Source organism: Capsicum annuum, chromosome 4 (genome assembly GCF_002878395.1).
Source record: "Capsicum annuum cultivar UCD-10X-F1 chromosome 4, UCD10Xv1.1, whole genome shotgun sequence".
In the NCBI taxonomy this organism is placed as follows: Eukaryota; Viridiplantae; Streptophyta; class Magnoliopsida; order Solanales; family Solanaceae; genus Capsicum; species Capsicum annuum.
Window position 1 is genome coordinate 226130148 of NC_061114.1, and position 8091 is coordinate 226138238.

The 8091-nt window shown below is 33.1% G+C and overlaps 1 pseudogene; it reads left to right on the forward strand.

The window, feature by feature from the left end:
• Positions 1-2778: 2778 nt before the first annotated feature.
• Positions 2779-5320, forward strand: LOC107869424 (annotated as a pseudogene).
• Positions 5321-8091: the final 2771 nt, after the last annotated feature.

Here is an 8091-nt window from a genome sequence, read left to right on the forward strand (position 1 = left end):
CTTGACATCATACGAGCATTTGCAGATCGTGTTTGAAATTTGTTGGGATAATTAGATTCAGTATTTTCGGCTGTCTTTACTTTCTTTTAAAAACATCATGCAAAGACAAATGACTATCTAAAATATAATAATTTAAAATAAATCAGGAAAAAGAAGAAATTAGAGCTGTCAAAATGGGTTGACTCAATTCATTCAGGCAAGTCCACACGACTTTAGAGTTTGACGGATCAGGTTGGGGACTTTGAATTAAAAGGGACAAACAAGTTTGTCAATTAAGTGAGGGTCCTTCGTAAAGGCGGATCTAAAATTTCTAATTTGTGGGTTCCTGATAAAATAAAGTAGAATATAATAATATAATAAAAAGGAGAACACCTATAGTAGGGTCTTGAGACTAAGCACTTTAAAGCTCCATTTCATTCCATCAAACTAATGCTATTTTTGTTTATGGGTTCCCATATATAATATTTTATGACTTATTCTATTTTTTAATATATTTACCGGATCTATGGTACCGCACCTAACACTGTAGATCCGCCCCTGATCCTTCAAGTTTTTAAAATTAGGTGGGAGGGACTAAATTTTTTTTTAAAGTTTTTTCGTTCCATCAACTTCTCCCAGTTGTCGGACAACTTTGATAGTTGTTCGATAACTTTGCGAAGTTGTTTAACAACTATCAAAGTTGTTCGACAACCGCACAAAGTTTTTCAATAACTGTGTGAAGTTGTTCGACAACTAGGAGAAGTTGTCCAACAACTGTGCGAAGTTGTTGAGACAACTAATGCAGTTGTCGAACAATTGTTCCAGTTGTTCAAGGGACTTAACTTTTTTAACTTAATAAGGTTGCGAGACCCATTTGTCCTCTTTTTTTAATTGAAGACTTGGGAGGGTTTATAGACTCATTTTTCTCTTAGGTTGGATTGGTCTATCAATATGACATGCCAAAAAATAACAAGTCCAACCCATCACACTGTTATTTATAATATAATATTACATGTAATTTCTACTTGTTACCAAATTTTGTATTTTTTATTTTAATTATTTATATATTTTTTAAACATAATTAACATTTAAATAAATAAATATTTATGATAGTTCAAATAGACTTTAAGTTTGGACTTTTTTTTTTTCTTCTTATTACTCTATTCTATTTGTTAATCATTTTTCGTTTGGCCCATGGGGCCATATTACTCAAGCCTCACGGCCAACGGGCTTATTCCTATCGGGCTAAAAACTCCTATTTTTAAACGGGTTGTAAAAGTCAAAGCGCAATCTTTTCAAATTACAGGCTGAGCTTGACCAATTCAACGAATCTGATCCATATTGTCGGCTCCAAGAGGAAGTATGGATCAAAACAAAAACTTAAATCAAATCAAATTAAATAAAGCCGATAGGTCGAGAAAGGCCAAATGAACTCTTGAAAATTCCAAATCGGACTATAATTAAGTATTACTCCTATCATAAATCAGCTCGTATTGAAACATTTTCTTTAAACAAGATTATACTTTAATAATCGTTTTGTATCCATTGAGCAAAAACGGGTTGTAATTGTATAGCGGTATCTAAAAACATATCTTGAGGACGCCCTAAAGCGCTCATGGTTTGTACTTGCTTTTTGATTTTCCAATTATTTCTTCAATTAACAAAACGAAAGAGAATAAATAAGATTCTCTTTGCTCGTTCGGAAGGATCTCATAATTCAATTATCCAAGGCTGTGGGTGTGGAGGGGGGGGGGTGCTGTCGCCGCCTGATAGAGGCAGAAGCGGGGGCCACCGGAGCTATCTGCGTCGAGTGTTTCGATTGAAAGAGGAAGGGAGACAACTCAAATACATTACGGGCCGACTACAAGAAAAGCAAAGCTTCGTAGACTCGGTCAAGTCGCTTATAGAATGCCGACGACTATTTTCCACAACATAAGTGAAGGGGAGAGGGAAGCGAGGCTTAGCGAGCTTTATAAGGCCGACCACTACATAAGCCGCTGGCGGAGAAAGCTCGAAGAGCTTCCCTTCATTCATTACTAAGCCAAGGTCCCAGGTCTTCGAGTCAGCCCGCGCTTTTTCGAAGAATCCTGCACCCATGGGCACACGCTGTCCCCTAGACAGTTGGTACACGTGGTTAGAAGCTCTATACCTCCCTGGCAGAGGCATTTTTGACATGATTCTCAATACGCTATCTAAACTAGGATCAAAAGGCAGCTATCTTAATCACGACGTTCTTAAAGGTTGGAGAGCCTACATGCCTACACTTCCGTTTCAGAAAAGGTTGGTATTAGCATTAGCACTGGCTTAGGATTTGCCTTATCCGGTATCAAACGAGAACTGCGAGCAAATAGAACACCTTTCAAGAGTATCAATACCGTCACATGAATCGTAAATGCATGAATGTGATGTACCAAAAAATCGGCGGTTCCTAATGGAATAGGCAACAAAGCCACCTTGCCACTCACTGCCACTAAATCACCATCCCCAAGTTAAACTGGTGCTTGCTGTTGCACCAGGAGCCGTTGCACCAGGTTAAGGGTCGTCGGACCTTTTAAAGTAGCTCTATAGGGCGAGGTCGTCGGACCTTTTTTATGACTTCCTCATCATTTATTATTAAACCCATTGAATGTGTAGTAGGTGATGGTGAGCTGGGGTGGTTGATGAGGAATATGATAGACGGACTGAAAGGTGAGGAGGCAAGTCAAAAGGCTTTCAACTTGTGAATAGATCAGAAGCCTTCGTCTCATTTCCTTTTGATTCTCAACAAAAACGTTTGAAACATATTTGTAAATAATACAAATGGCGGGATTGTTCGACAATCAGGCCCAGTTGTACTCCGATGCACGGCCAACTTATCCCCGTGAATGGTTTTCCATGTTGGCGAAACTCACCACCCACCGCTCTCTTGCTTGGGATGTTGGCACTGGCAATGGCCAAGCTGCCATCGGCGTAAATAATCTTTTATATATATATATATATATATATATATATATATATATATATAAATAGATTGATCTTAGCTTGTTGTAGCAGTTAATATACATGTATTGTTCTTTTCTTTTTGGTGTGACAGGTAGTTGAGCATTACAAAAAACTAATAGCAACAGATGTGAGCAAAGATCAATTGAGCCAAGCATTGAAACACCCAAGAATTTAGTATATCCACACACCACTCACCATGTCTGACGAGGAACTTGTGTCATCAATTGTTGGTGCTGATAATTATTCTGTAGATTTGATCACCGTTGCTACTGCACTTCACTGGTTCGACCTCCCAAGGTTCGATTCCACCAATTTATGAATAAGTACTCATTCATCATATATTATTCAAAGTCTAGCTAGTTAGTAGTAATTTGAATAACTCTCAATTGTTTGCATTTAATAGAGGTCTGAATCTGAATGGTTAAGACTTCATACCATTAAGTGTATTTATTTTTTATTGACATTTCAGTTCTTAATAGATCTGAATAGGTTTTAATTATTCAGGTCTAGAATCAAGTTTTAATAGATCTGAAGAGTATTCTGGTGTTGGATAATATTCACCGTCACTCTATTCATAATCATCAGTTACCACCTCTGCCACCGTCATCATTGTCAACCACCACCAATCACCTCCACCATTGACAAAAAATATTGCTACTAACCACTATTATCAACTGTTACCACACCTCCTATCTCTATTATTCTAATTATATTTACCGCCGCCGTCAAAAGCACCACCATCATCAACCACTACCAGTCAATTCTTACTATTGACCAACTCATCTATCAAAACTAGCACCACTGTTAACTATCACTAATACATAACAACCTCCACACATTCTTCGGTTGTCACCACCATTGTCACTAGTAACGCCACCTCTACCGTCACTTCAATCACTATCATTGCTATAATTTATTTCTACTAGCAATGATCTCCACCATCACAACTAGCAACATCTCCGACTAGCACCAACACATCGTCAATCATCATGCATGCATTCATTTTTCAGCCATCACAATCAACACCTCCAACTACTAACGTCAAGCAACGTCACATCACAACCACTATCAACCGTCACTATCATAACAGTCACTACAATACCAACCATCACAACTATCATCACTAACATTACTAATCACTAACATCAATCATTATCATCGCAATCATCATTATAAATCATTTCCACTATCACTAACAAATATAAATATTTTTTTCAATCAAATAAATAATTTTGTTGTATTAAACTACATACTTTTCTGATATATAATTAGTTTTTTATTTAAATTGTGTTTTTTATTTTATTATATAAAAAAAAAATAAAAAATTACACATTCAAATGTTAAAAAATAAATAGTGTTAATCATTCCGTTTTTAGATCTAGAGTTAGACGTGAAGTAAAAAAAACAAAAACAAATGTAGCCTCAGTGTCACGAATTTGAGTCTCTATGACATTGACCTGATGGACCCTCAAATTTGCTAAAGGCAAGAGTATGTATATGAATGACCTCAAATAATTACGAAGGGTAAAAAATTCAAATGTTTCATACAGTATAAGGTTAAATTTGAATCTTTTTCCCCGAATTTCCACAGGTTCTACTCGATTGTGAATCGTGTGCTAAGGAAACCAGGAGGCATAATAGCGGTTTGGAGCTACGCAACGATGAGCGTGAGCCCTGAATTTGATCCAATATTGAAGAGTTTTCTTGATTCAACACAGCCTTATTGGCATCCAAATTTGAAACTCATCTTAGACGAGTACAAAGCGCTGCCATTTCCTTTTCAGAGTGTGGGATTAGGTTCAGAAAGTGAAACAATTCAAGTTGACATACCAAAAGAGATTTCATTTGATGGGTTTTTGAGATGGGTCAAATCTTGGTCAATAACTAACATTGATTTGTTACCAGAAAAATTGGTTAAAGAATTTGAGGTGGCATGGGGAGGACCTAATTTGATTAGATGTGTTGTTTTTAAGGCTTTTATGCTTGTTGATAGGGTGAAAAAATGACAAATCGAGTGAGTTTTGGTTGTTTATTACTGGTACAAGACCAAGGCGTAATTGTTATATATTGTTATTGTTGATTACTGGTTGTTTATGTACAATGAGGGTGTGTTGTGAGATTAAATAAATACGTGATAATTCATGTAGCGCATCCTAACTTGGTTTGGTTGGGATTAAGATGCAGTTATTATTATTGTTGAATTACTTGTTCAAAACTAAATATCCAGCAGTCTGTTTGATTGGGGATTTCAACTTAATGGATGCAGAATAATAATGTATCATGTTACTTTTCTATGGCACCATATACAACTTTTTTTGTTTGCTTAAAACCTAGTAGTATGAATGTGTCTTAGACAAGTATTCTCCTTTGTCAAGATCCAATTGGTTTATCCCTTACCCCAATGCGTGTAAGGTACCCAATCTTACGAGTTTCATATTCTACACGTGAAATTTTATTTTTATTTTTTTGTTTTCCAAGGTATTCCTACAGCAGTCGTGAGACTAATCTTCCGTTCCTTTGTTAGCGCATTAAGCGGTAGGAAACTGGCCACAACGTTTGCTCAATTCGTCAGAGGCGGGGATCGAATCCCCGACCTCTTGCTTAAAAGACATGGCGCTAAACCACCGTACCAACTCTAGTGATTTACACATGAAACTTTAGATAGACATAAAATTTCGCCTATAATTTTTATTTTTTTTTGTTCTAAAAATAGCGCCGAAAATAGGCCCAGTGCTAACTAACTTTCATGGTTTTCGGCTTCTTGATGAATACTGAAGTGGGCTAATTAATAATTTTCCCATAAGGAAAAAAAAATTGTATATCGCAATTATTAAATAGAAAATTACAATTTATAGCATAACTTTCATTTTTTCAATTTATAGCATATCTTATAAAAAAAATATAAAAAAATATGTTTTTTTCTTTTTTAAAAAAATACAAAAAAGTAATTATTGAAAAGGAAAATAAAGATTTAATATAACTAATATGCAATAATCCTTGCTTAAATATAGTTATCCTTAATTATTAATATCAATCCACCTCAAATCCCTTTAACCGTTTTTCTTTTCTCCTATTTTAATGCGTCCATTAAGAGTTTTCATCTTTATATACTACCTTCTTTTTATACACCATTTAGTTGTTTCAGTTACAAATTGGTATCACCTAAATTTATACACTACCTTCTTTATGAATTTTGATTGCAACGAGGAACCAATATAAACACTCAACAACGACTATCAATCGCCAAGTTAAGATCTTTTAACCGGTAAAGATCCTCCACAGAAGTATGGTTATTGCTCCCTTTGGGACTGGTCCATAAATTGGTATTAACTAAATTTAATATTGCAATCCATAAATATCAATTTATATATCTATTTCATACAAATGTGACATGTAAGAAAACACTTTATAAACTGATTCCATTCAATTTATAATCTTAAGTATATTTTCCTAATTGAATATCACAATCACATTATACTCATTCCATATAAATATAACATGTAAAAAATTATTTTATAAACCTTGAATGTAATATTGATATTATACAGGTTTCATACATGAAATAATTCAAAAAATACAAGTTTGCATATTTATTTCATATACTAAAATAAATAATAACGTATAATATTTGGTGAAAGTCAATTTCTATACCAACTTCTGCAATCATTATACTTATTTCATACTGATTTTATACAAAATTCATACACGGAACAGTATAATAAGCATATACAAGATAATTTTCACTCTATTATTCTTATGAAAGATTACGGTCTATATTTAAATCATTATTTATGTTATTACCAACACAAACTGGTCGTTCAATATTTTTTCTCTAATATCCATTGACATATCTTTTATTGTTATATACAATGAGTATTTAATAAAGAAATTGACAATACTCCTTAAATCATATTATTTTTCAAGAATAAAAGGAAAAATAGAAGAAAGAGAATTTCTAATAAAGGAGAACAATGATTTTGCGTGAATAATGATTCACAATGGAGCAAATCGTTGATTGAATATTCTATGACTTCTGCGCGAAGGAGTAGAATCGAATTTTTATTTAGACATGATTCACAATGGAGAATGAAAATAAATAAATATATCAATTTTATGATTTTTGGAAAGAAGATGAATATTATATGAAACCCACCTTTTTTCAATCTTGTATTTTCAAGGGAAGAATATGAATATTATATGAGTAAGTTAATGGAATCAGAATTTTCAATAAATTTTTGAAAGGTTGAGTATTAGAATGGAGAAAGAGAATATATATTTACCATAATTATCAATACACATTTTAAGGGGAATATTGATTAGTGATTACAACCATATAAATATGAAACTGATCTTAAATTATATAATTAAAAGCGAATATTGAAAATACAATTAAAATAATATATCTTTTAATAAGTTGTTATAACTTGTAACTAAATTACTATTAATACAATTATCTAAAAATGTTGTTAAAATTTGTTATTTTAAATCTAATAATACTATAGGGGATAATTTTTCCATACATTAAAAGTGAAAATTACATACGTATACTATTTAAAAGTCAAACCATAACACCAATATTCACCATTGGGCTTGTTGGTGAGTAATGGAACAAGTAAAATTCCTAGTCACAACCATTTATCGCCGTCCCCGTGGGCTTTAAATCCATTCCAAGTGGGCTTATTGCTCTTTCAAGACAGCCCAATTTGAAATCCAAAGTCCCCTAGGTACCTTTTTTCTTTGGAATGGTTTACATTTTATAGCCGCCTATCAAAATAATCATCTATATACGTGCGCTTCTTTTATATATAGTAGACTATATGTTTTGTATGTAGTAGTTAGACATTTAATTCTAGTGGTTAGGTGAAGATAATGGAGTGTTTTTGTAAAAATTAAAAAATAGGGGTTATTTGTAACAAAAAATAAAGTTAAAATTGAAAAAAAAACAAGTGAAAATAAGTAAAATTTGTTTTTTAACTTTTTCAAAAGTAATTTGAATTTCTCATGGCTAAACACCGACTTTCTAAAATAACTTTTTGAAAAAAATAAAAATAAAATATATATATATATATATATATATATATAAATACTTATGGTCAAATAAATCCTTATTTAAATGGACGTAGGGCTGCT